At 46.4% G+C, this 12,039-nt stretch overlaps 1 protein-coding gene across 4 annotated transcripts in view; it reads left to right on the plus strand.

The window, feature by feature from the left end:
• SETBP1 (SET binding protein 1) overlaps window positions 1-12,039 on the plus strand; it is a 269,168-nt gene that overhangs the window by 19,353 nt on the left and 237,776 nt on the right. The window lies entirely within an intron of this gene.

Consider the following 12,039-nt stretch of genomic DNA (forward strand, 5'->3'; position numbering starts at 1 on the left):
CAGTTAAAGTGTTCCACTGCATTTTTAAAATAGAGGTATGTGCATGGTGAACAATTGAATTCATTCCTGTATTCTGGGTGATGGGCTCCATTATTCTTGATTACAGCATTGTGTGAGTAGCACTATAGTTATGCTACAGAAAATACTTCCATTATAAGTCTCATTTTCTTCCAGATGCATATCATTTTCTTGAAATATCCTTCTGCAGAGAAATTTTTGGTACTTTAAGTCTGGGTAAAAATTGAACTTTTTTATTTTTTCACTTATTCAAGGATGAGAAAAGAAAGAAAATCCTTTTTTCATATGAGCTGTTTTCAGGAGCACCCTTTTGATTTGCTGTTGGCTTGATTTTTCTGTAGTGTCGCCTACACTTGGTACGGAGAACAAATTTAGTTTGAGTGTGCTAAGGAGAGCTGGTGGAGGCCCAATTTTTTGTGTTTGTGGTATTTTCTGTCCTAGGCATTAACCAAGTAGTTTTTGTCAGGTCACGGTACAAATACTTCACCTCTACCTCCTTAGCAGCACGTGGGCTTCATGATGAGCTCAGACAGGAGCACAGATTTGATAAAAGACAGATGAGTGTCTCCAAAACTTGGACAAATTTTTCTGGGATTTAGGCACTCACTGGTTAGGGCTTGGGCCATGGCTTGGTTTTCCTACTCTGGCAGCTTTGACCCTTCTTCTCTCATACCTTATATGTGTGATGGGTGCTAAAAGGGCTACCTGAAGCCTTGAGGAGGCTAATTGCCACAACCTCTCCCTGGAGAAATCTTCCTCAGCAGACTAACTTAGACAAAATTTTCATTATTTAAAATAATTTTTTTAAACATCAACATTTCCCACTGACTCAAGGCAGAGCCCAGGGAGAGTAACATCACTCACTCTTAGAGTACTTTTCTTACAAGTTGAACTTGAAAACAAACCAAAAAACCCCAAATCAAGGGGATTTTTTTTCTCAAAATCTTTTAAATGATGTAGTATACGGGCATGAAAGAAGCAGCTCTTTTTAACACAGCAGAGGTTTGGCCCTATAAGACTTTGAAAAGAGATTTTCCCACCTTTTGAAAAGGATAGGCTGCCTTTTTAGTACCAAACAATGTCTAATTTCCACTTTCCTGTCCTCTCTGAATGCTTGTAGAGGTCTCAGGGGAAGCAGCAGTTTTATGAGACCATGCTCAGTGACAGCAAAGGTGTCACAAGCAATCCTTCCATAGCCATGTAGAGAGAAAAAAACTGCAAACCACTGCCTATCATGCATGGACTGTGGAGAATATGGCTGCATAAGAAGCAGAATATTCATTTCTATTTATCACCCAGTCAGATGGGCATGGAAGGTGTGTTATTTTCTCTGTGTGGTCATCCAAAAAGGTTGAATAAATAAAGCTAAGTATAAGGAAGTTATGGGCAAAAAAGCCCCAAACAAAAACCAAACAAACCCAGTGTGAACAATAGCATAAAAAGCACCTTGTGGCATGGTTATGCTCAGGGTGATGACTTTAATTGCAGGAGGATAAGGAGTTTGAAAGAAACAGATCACAGCTCAGGCACGGCTGCATCCAGCTTGCACCTGTGCTGTGAGGTCCGAGCTGGCTGGAGCTGTGCTCACACACACCCTGTGCTCGGGCTGGGAGCGCTTTGGGTCAACACTGCCCTAATCTGGCCATTAAAACAAACAAAAAAACCTCACCACCCAGCAGGTGGATGCTCCGAGCAGATGGGGAGAGAGCTGCTGCCCCGGTGCACCATTAGCATAACACCCAACGGCTGCCGCGCCGCAGCTGCCGAGCCGCAGCTGCACCAGAGATGTCCCCAGCAGGAGACTGGAAGACCCCAGAGCTGTGATCTCAAGGGCAACGATGCCTGGAGACCTACAGCCTGCAGCAGTGGGGTGGGGAATAACCTGCATCCCTGCAGAATGAGGGATTTCACACACGCCTGCCCCTCGGCTCGTGGGGTTCCAGGATCAGGCTGTGAACCTCACATCAAGGAGTGATCAAAGACACTGCAGCAAGGGATGCTGGAATTGAGTGGGAGAAAAGCTTCAGTGCTTGCAGAGTGATTTCTTTTATGGGCAATGACTGTCTTGTGGCGGGCACAGAAATTTTTCATTCCTGTGTCATTCATTTCCTAGAAGGAAAGAGCAAGTTGAAACTCACATGGAGATGTAGCTCTCTGGTCCATCTGTGTGTTTCCCTGGAAGAGCAGAGCACTCAGGAACCTTCTGCATTTATTTGCAGAACCATTGAGAGCTGCAGTAGTGGTTGTGGGGGGAAAAAAAAAGTGATTTGTCACGTTTAGATGGTTTTGGCGGTTTTGAAATTTCAGCATTACATTGTTTTGATTGCCTGTTGCTTTAATCAGCACAAGCTCCAGAAAAGCAGCTCCTGGCAGCAGAAGGAGGGAACAACACATTTAAAGAGTGGGACAGACCTTCAGCTGGCATCAGTCCACTGTCCTTTATGGATTTTTGCCAGGAGAGTTTGGCCCAATGTACACATTTCCCTTGCACATGGGAGAATTATTTGGGTTTACCACCTTGCTCGTGGATGCAGAGAATATACAATACTGAGCTGCAAGTGCCATTCTTATGCCTCTGGTGGGTGGGAGTGGTTGTCCAGCTCATCATGGAGTAGCACCCAAATTTATTTTTCCCCCCTGACGAAGTGCAAACTCTATCACCACTTGAAAAATCTCCTCAGCTTGTTGCATAATATTTCCAGCTACATCTCCAGCAGTCCCCAGTGCTTTGAAATACCACTTCAGCATTCTTGCTGGAGTTTCAATACACACAGCACAGAGAGCAAGTAATGAAAACATGGAAGCAATTTAAGTAACAGCATGTGGGTACACAAAGGACTGGTAATGCCAGCAATGTAAAAAGGGACTGTGAACTGGGGATATAGCATTTATTCAGTGGCCACTTAGGGAGGAAGAAGATATGCCTGTTCCTAAGCTTTACACTGCTCTGCTAATTAGGCAATAGGGGTTAGTGTCTGATTTCTAAAGCTGCGGTCCAGAGAGCAGCGGTGATTAGAAGGGGACTCTGTGGAGAGCCACGATGCTCATGTGCTGAGGCCCAGCGTTTTTGCCTTTGATTCCAGCTGCTACACTATATTAAAAGACGTAAACATACATTAAATACTTTCCTCATGTTGCTTTTCCGTGTGAGCAATCGCCCCAGGGATGTTATGCGATCCTGAATGGGAGGGGAGGGAATTCAGGAGAGGATCTTACTGGGTGCGGTTGCTGATGCCCTGGAGTGGGGATGGAGGCAGGGGATGAGACACTACCAGCGCTGGGAACCTCTGCTCTGCTGGCTTGAATGCTTGGCTGCAGCCCAACAACTTTTGGGGTTTCTTTTAAGTCCAGACCATGCCAAGTTTCACACTGGCTTCCCCTACTAGAAAAAAGAGTAGGGGTAGTTTCCTAACCCTTTTCCTGGGGCTGCTCAGAAGTTGAATAGTAGCTTGAGCTGTTCCTCTGGCTGCTTGTGTGGCAATTGGAAAGTGCACAAATGTTCTGTAAGCGTTTTCTCTTATTTCAACCCTTTGGCACCTGGGGATGGAGCGGGCTGAACTGTTGCCACTTCTAAACCCACAAATAGCTCCGTTTCATTCAGTCTGATTGGAGAGGGAAGGAAGAAGAAAGCCAGGAGCCTAGAGGATGTCCTGCTGGCAAGTTGGCAAACCCTGCAGCTGCTGCTCTCTCACCTGCAGTAGGGTTGCTCGAGTCAACCACCTCAGCAGCACTAAGGGTGCTTTTTCCTTCAGAAAAGGAAACGTGTTATCAGTCTGGAAGAACAATGAAAGTGTGGCACCAAATGCAATGAAGCAACGTATCAGCATTCCCTGCCTGCCATAGAGCATTTAACAAGTCCCAGATGAACAGTTATTTCTCTGGTTTTGATTTATTTCCTTTTTTTTGTCCCTTCCCTGCATATGTTTTTTTTTTTTGCTTTTTTCCTATTCTCTTATGTCTGTAAACACTTCATTTTCCACCCCTTCTTTCTTTAAGCATAGCCTGACAAAGGTTCTTTGGAGCTTTCATCATATGCATAACATCCTTCTTCAGAGGATGTAAGCTCATGGTTTTGTAATTATTACTGCACTAGGGTTTTTTGAGAGCTTGGGATGGGTGAATGCATTTTATTGCTGAGAGATAAGCACAGCAGCAAGTCAATTGGAAGTAAAGCTTCCTTGTCTGTAGTCAGAGGAAACTCTATCACAGGATTTTCTTGCAACGGTTTTTTTTTTTTTTCCCTTTGCGTTTCTGTAGGTGTTTGCCATTTCTCTGCAGGAAGCAGTTGTAACACTTTCCCCCTCGAAATTCAGCTCCTTTCCCTTGCCTCACATATTCAACTTTCTCCAGCGGTTCACCTTTCCCTGAGGACTCTCATTCACGTGTTCTCATAATTGCACCCCTCCTTCTTCCCCAGAAGATCAGGAGTGATTCCCCTCCTCTCCTCCCCCCTTCTCTTTATTGATGACTGCACGTTGCACTTTCCCTCCAGGTTCTCCTGTGCATCCACAGCTCTTGCTGGATTACCCCTGTGCTGGACTCATCTCCCCAGTGATCTGTGTGCATGATCATCCAATTGCTCCTCGTGCATGCTCATCCCTCTTTGCTGAGGGCATCCCTGTGCAAGATGTCATCTGAGTCAGCTCTTCCTGTTGCCATCCCAAACGTGGCTTGGGGGGTTCATGTAATGCTTGCTCCCTGTGGCTTAGCAAGGCAGAGAAGAAACTTGCACGTTAGTTGTACCTGCTTGAGGTAGCAGAGTTTGATTTACAGCTTCTTTTCCTTTATTTCCCCCCACAAAGGATGGAGAATCCACAATGTCTTCAGCCTGGACCAGTTTCTGTGCTGATTTAGCCCCTGGTTTTTTTAGTAAAGCCTTGAGTCAGCCCTGTGTGGTGCTAGTGGTGAGATTTGGAGCTCACACCAGCAGAGCACACCTCAGCCATTCCCAGGTTATGGCATAGTGTTAGAGCCCCAAAAGTGCCAGCACAGAGTGTTCTTCTAGCTGCCTCCAAGGTGAAACTGGCTCTTGAGCAGCTGAGAGATCAATTCAGAGCTGCTCTAACAGGCACGAGGCTCCTGGCATTTTTGCAGCCTTTCTACAAAGGCATAAGGCTGCAAAGCTACACAAACTCAGCCCTTTGATAGTCATCCCAGGTTTCCTCCAGGCTAGCTTTTCTTTCTGCTGCATTGTTGAAGGCACAAATGAACCAGCTGCATTTTGGTGGTCTCCCACCACAACTATCTTAGGCTCACCACAAAAAGAGAACAGGAATGAATGTTTGGGTTTAGGTTTTTTTTTTTTTTTTTTCGTTTTTGTAAAGAAATTAATTTCTCCACTTAAGAAACCAGTTCTTCTAGGAGCTGAGAACCACTGAGGTTCATCTTGGTCCATGAAGGCACCTGAGCTTCTCAGACTGGGAGCTGAGTCATCTTGATCCCCCACATAGCCATCTGGAGGAGGATGGTCCCTCCTGAAGGTTCAAAGCCTCTCTGTGAAGAGCTGGAGGGATGGATCCCAGATCTTAACCCTTCCTTCTCCTCCAAAGCTTGCTGGAGAAGTGTCCATCTTGCATTGTGTCCTGGATATCTTGTGACAGGAACAAAGCAGAGTGTCTTTTCCAGCTCAGTGCTCTGCCTGAGCCAGCTGATGCCCATCCCTCACTGTCTGCTCCCAAAGAATTGTGACTTTTTTTTGCATCTAGTCAAGTGTGTCTTAAAGAAGCAAACATCTGGCAGTGAAGAGATGGGCTGGGGAAATGTAAGCAGGCTTTTTCTGCTGAACACAGAGTGCTAGACAAGGAAGACTTGGTTTATTTGATTAGCTGCCATATGACCAGAGCTTGGGAAGGCTGTCTGTGTGAGGACAGGTTTTGTTTTGCAGCAGTCTCTCCCTCCCACAGCTGAGTTTCGATGGCTCTCTGTGACATTTCCTTGTTTACTTGTGCTGTGTCTTTCTCTTCAAACCATGACAAAATACCCACAGACCTGCTGCTGGGATTGAGGAGATGCTGCAAGGAAGCAACTGGGATGAGTACAGGAAGCTGGGGATGCAGGTGGAGGTCCTTGTCCCCAGTCACCACACTGCAGGAGGAGAAGGGAGCAAACCCCTGGCCAAGTCAGTGCACTTGTGCTGTTTTAAAAGCACCATGGCCTCCAGGCTAGCAGAGATGGAGATGGGATGTGCTGCTGTGTGCACCAGGGCTGTAAATTGGTTGTCTTCATTTGCAGAGGTTTTGGAGTGTCAGTCCTTCACACACACGATGGTATTCTTCCAGCATTAGCTTTTGCACTCAGTGCTTCCTTTTCTCCCCATCCAGGCTTGCCTGACCACAGATCCCTTCTGATTTACCTACAGACTTTTCATCTTGAATTCCTTTTTCACACAAATACACATACTCACAACACACCCAGCTAGCCCCTCAGGTCAGGTCTAATTCTTCACACCCTTCATTCCCTAATGGGCTTTTGCTGGTCCCATTCTCTCGCCCAGCCAGTGGGACTGGGTGATGGACCCATCTTAGTTCATGTGAATGGGAAGTGTGGCTTTACCTGGTGCCCTCAACTTCTCCTTTCTTTTGCTTTTTCCAAAAGATCAGAGACTTGTGAAAGTTGGTTTCTGACCGTTTTCCTCTTTATGTGACTTCTCTGGTGCCCAGGGATGAATGAACTTTCCATCCAAGCCCGTTTTGGCAGCCCCTCAGGGGTCCCTTTCTTCTGACCAGAGAACAATTTGAACAAAAAGTGTTAGAATACTGTACTACAAATATTGTGATTTTGCATCCCATTTGATCAAAACTGGACAAAATATATAAAAAAAAAAAAAACATTGAGGAGAGATGATTGTGCAGGCAGGAAAGGATTTTGTGTGTGCATTCACATACATACAAACACAGCGTGACCATGTTAGCCTTGTTTCCTTAGGAAACTGGTCTAAAAATATCTAGAATAAACATGCATTGTTTTGTTTTTAACGCTGAGACTTTTCCAACTCTTGAACCTTAAAATGATTCCATTTGAGATGTGACCCTCGAGGACAAGTCCAGTTAGCTGTGTTTTCACAGGAGCATTATTTTCCATTTCTTGCCGTGACCTCTAACATGAGTTAGGGTCATAACCAGTCATTTTAGGACATAAAGTGCTATTTCTACATCATGGTTATATTTGGACTCTGAGCTGAAGGTGGTTGCTATCAGGAGAGAGACTCTCAAGCCTGACACTGCTTCCAAGTAGGATGGACAGCAAACTCTACTTCTCCAGCATGGGCAGAGTAGTATCAGGCCAAACATGTTGTTATCATTTTTCTTTTTCCTGGAGCTGTGGGCTAGCAGTGAAAGGAGCAGCGTGAGGGCTAAGGTGTCTTACTAGATGTTGCAAATGAGGTTGTACATCTGAGATGTGGCTTGGACTGTGTCCAAGATGGGTTTGCTAAAGATGAGGACGTGGTCACTCAAGACAGTCAACCACAGCTGGGTTTGCTGAAATAAGTGGGGTTTTAAGGTGCTGTCCATGTTGCTGTTGGGCATGTCCATGTCTCTGTTGGCAGGTCCTGCACAAAGGCATCAGAAGAGCCTGTCTTCCTGCAAGAGTTTCACAAGCTCTGCAGAGAGGAGGATAAGTGGAGCCACCTTGTCTCTGAGTAGAGTGTGAAATAGAGCAATGAGATTAAGTGACTCACTCATGGAACCTGTCACAGGCCAGGTTAACACTCAGACCTTTGTCACTGAGCTGTGGTTGCTTAACCATGACACAATTGAGTCTCCCAGAGGTGGCCTGATCTCCAAACATTGAGTGCAGAACCATTCAGGAAACCAGTCCTCTTCTAGCTGTCATTTAAACAGGTCAGCTTCTTTCAAAATGGCTAACTTTCTGCATCTTCACTTGTCACTTAGAAATAAAAATTATCTCAGGGAAGAGCTAGGGCTGGATGCAGAAGTGAGAGGGTGGAGTTTTGGGGCCAGCATGCAATAGGTTGACCTAGATGCCCTTAATAATCCCTTCTGGTCTGTAAACCCTAAAATGTGGTAAGAGTTGAATGAGGAATATCTACTGGAGGACTCATTATCTTTTCATCAGTTTCTCATGGCTCTCTCTCACCTGGGTGGCAAGGTTTGCAGAGAGAGATAGTATCTTTTTATTGACATCGGGTGTTACAGAAAGCCTAGCACTATAAACTTGGGTGGTTCATTGAGGAATTTCAGTACTTTGCAGCATCCTAACTTCATGTGAGCTGCTCTCCCTCCTCATGGCTGAGAGATGAGAATCAGCCCTGAGGGGATTCGCGGGTAATTTTGACTTGCCCAATGCTCTCGCTTTTGGAAGGAATGTGGTGGCACAAGCAAATGAGCCAGAGGACATGGCATGGCCCTCCTCTCTCCATGCTGAGGACTCTGACAAGGAGAGGGCTCAGAGCTGGACTTCAGTGCGTCACCACGATCACACCCTTGCCTCACCGCAGGGCAAGTCACTGGTTCCCCATCTGGTGCTTCTGTGAAAAGGCTCTTCTCTAACATGGTTGGCAAACATTTCCCAGGAGGATGTGTAGGAAATAGTTTCCTCATACCTCTGAGGTACAACTTACACTGGAAATACTAAAGACTTTTATCAGTAGTCTCCCCCGCTCCTCAGTGGAGCATTGTGCCAGCCTGGGTAGCTTCACCAAAATTTTACCTGCTGTATTCCCAAGTGGGTGATTTGATGAAAGGTCACCCTTAAGACTAAGAAAAGTAGACCTGAGGCAGATATTTTTTTTTATAAAATTGGGGAGCAGCAGCACTAAGAGGGCCTTGATCAGCCCTCATTCTGCCTCCCACCAAAGTCTATTCAGCTGCAGGGACAGTCCCTATATGAGTCACCTGCCTAATTGTATTAACAGGGAGCTTGAAGGTACTTCTTTATTGCATCTTCCACTGGGAACTGATGCTGTTGGACAGACAACATATTCCACTTCTCATATCCCAGGCTGTGTGCAGGTTAGATGGGGATAATTAATTTGTCCTGTCCATTTTCTCACATTGTGTCTATCAGCACAGAGCTGGTGAAGTTCTCTTCCCAAAGACAGCCTCTTGCTTGCCATGGGATACTTTTCTTCAATTATTTATGTAATCAGCAGGACAAATTCCCTCCAGCCTTTTCTCTCTCTGGTCTTAATTCCATTGCATCACTTGTAATTATATTCCTGATTCAAAGTCGGGGGGCTGGAAAAGCCTATTTTCTTCGGTGACTGCAGCACAGCGATCACAGGAGGAAATGAGGAGAGGGCAATGGGGAGAGATGGATCTGTCCTTAGGTCATCAGCCTGGGTGTGAGCAGGAGCTGCTGTTAGTCACCAGGGAACAGGGACTGCCAGCGTGCTCCTTGGGAATCTGTGAAGCACAGGGTGGGTCTGAGGCAGGGCAACACAGCCTCTGCTGCTCCCCATGCTTTGGGTGGCAGCTGTGGAGCATAACCAAGCCATGCCTCATCCCTGGAGCCAGCTTGGGTGCTTGAGATGTGGAGCTCTGGGCTCTGCTTGGGGTGCTCCTGAGGGGAGTGGGAATTTGACTCTTCACATTATCTAGAGAGAAGAAGATGTTTTAAACAAGGAGGAGGGCAGCTTGGGATAGACAGCCAGAAGCTCAGCCTGAGGAATTTGGGTGTGATGGAAGGGCTGGCAGCGAATCACGCTTGGCTTTCTGCTTTTGAGGAGTTCATATCACTGATATATATGCAACACTTTGGTAAAGTAGAACTGTTGCAAGTTACTGTCCAAAGAAGCCTTTTACTATCTACATTCTTAATTTGGCTGCTGAATTTCACTTCCACCTGCTTAGACATTGGTGTTGAGGATTGTCCTAAGGTGTTGAAAAAGTGGGAGATGGAAACCCTGTCTCTTTTCAGTCTATCTGGCCTGACTTAATCTAATACACTTAGCACGAGCCTGTGGGGTACAGCAGCTGCGCGCTGGAGATAGAACTCGACTCAGTCCATCTTGGCCACATGGCTTAATAGGCCTATGAAATCCCTGGGTCAAAGGCCAGCCACCATGCCCATCTTTGTCACATCTCAGTGATGTGTATCCTGGCAGGTTTTTCTTTTTGTTCCTCCCCGGCTTGGAAAGAACCATCTGCCGGGTTGGCTTTCAGAAGAATTTTGAAAAATACCAATTTCCCTTTGTTGAGAGGGGTGTGTGTGAGGGGGTGGGGGCACACAGGACAGAAGGAGGAAGGAGAGCCTGACCTAAAACCAAGCCAGTATTTTCAGGGATTTTAGAATAGCTGGTATTGTGTTTCCTACTCCCCAAGGAAGGGTTGTCCTCTTTCTTCTTTTCTCTTTGATTCGATTCCCTGCCACTCTGTGAGCAAGTCAGAAGCTGCAGCTGCTGCTGTCAGCTGGGAAGGGAGTCCCCTTGTTTAAAAACCATGTGTTAATCCCTGGTTAGAAAAAGTAGCAATGCTTTATCTCCCCTCATAGCCCCCTTTTCTCTCTGCATCTTCACTGCCTGCCTGCAGATTTGCCACTTGTGTGAAAACAGATGCAGGTTGACACCAAAGAGACTCAACAAGAACCACAGGTAGCATGAAGGTCTGTAAATAAATAAGCCTAAAGACTGGACAAAGTCATAAAATATAGTTTTGAGAGTAGGGCGGGAGTCAGAAAGGACAAGCATTTAATGAGGTCTGGGGAAAAATTGTGGGGACCTTTAGGAATAAGGGGAGCTGGTTTTGTCATAGCTGTTGGACACAGATGGGTAGAAGTGTTTGCTCACAGGGTCTGTGCTTTGTTCCTGAGGAAAAGCCAGCAGCCCAGTGGGAGAGGAATTTAAACAGTGAGGTAAGGAGAAAGGAGGATTTGGGCTCTGCCAGATGGAGACAGCCACGCAGGCAGTGCTGGAGAGGGTCTGATGGGTAAATTAGAAGCCCAAGGGGCTCAGAAAGTTTATCATCAGGTGTGATACCACAGCATTGAAGGGTGAATGCAAAAGGCGGCCTGAGGCTGAAATAGGAAAGAAGGAAAGGGTTTTGATTGTGACCATCAAAATACACCCTCCTGTCTTTCCTAGTGGAACAAGAAAATGAATCACTACAAAGATAGGGAAAAAGGACTTAGGTGATGGATGGTACTCACAGAAAATTGAAAGCAGTGCCCTGTAACTGTTATAGATCACGGAATAATTTGGGTTGGAAACCCTTGCCACGGGCAGAGACAACTCTAGACCATGTCATGTCTGAATACTGCAAAAGAACACAGATTTTCAGCTCTTTCCTAAGGTGTCCAAGCAGAAAACTGAGGCAGACAGAGGCGTCTCACCCGAGGCCACTGGAGAAAGCATCCCACCATCCACTGCCCCAGCTGCAGCAAGGACCTCTGCACCCACCCCATTCCTTGGCTGATCTGTCATGCTCCCACCACACCCCAGATCCCCCCATCCACAAGAAACAACAGGGATTTCCTGCCACCCTTTCCCAGCCGTGCTGGTGGGCGCAGAGCAGCCATGCCCACCCACCATGGCACAGGTGGGTCAAAGCTCTGCGCTCAGGCTCCTTCCCAGAGGATTATTCATGACCTCTGCTCCCCAGTTTGGGTGACAGGAAGGAGCCAGCAGCCTCAGCCTGTACCCCACGCTGCTGCAGTGCCTTCCCCGCCGTGGCCCCTCGTTAATAAAGAGGTGTAATTGGGAGCTCTCCCTCCATCCCGTCTGGTGTGAGGCCATTTGTGTGCCGGAGGAGGAGGGGCAGAGCCAGCACCGAGCGGGGGAGAGAGGGAGGGAAATATCCTTTGTTTGTACAAGTAATTTAGGCCTCAGATGTTTTGAGAAAGAAAGGCAAAAGAAAGGTTGATCGTCGCTGGCAAAGGTGTGCTGCTGGGACATAAAATATCCAGATAGCAGAGGGAACAAAGTGCAACAAAGGAGTGTAGATTTACTTTTTGGTTTACTTTTTGGTTTATGTTTTGGGTTTGCTCCTTAAGTTTGCCAGGAGAGATGTGAATCTTGGAAGAACCCCAAGCAATAGCAAAAAACAAACAAACAAAAAACTTACC

The sequence above is a fragment of the Lichenostomus cassidix genome, chromosome Z (assembly GCF_008360975.1).
Source record: "Lichenostomus cassidix isolate B80296 chromosome Z, HeHo_3.0, whole genome shotgun sequence".
Taxonomy (NCBI): Eukaryota; Metazoa; Chordata; class Aves; order Passeriformes; family Meliphagidae; genus Lichenostomus; species Lichenostomus cassidix.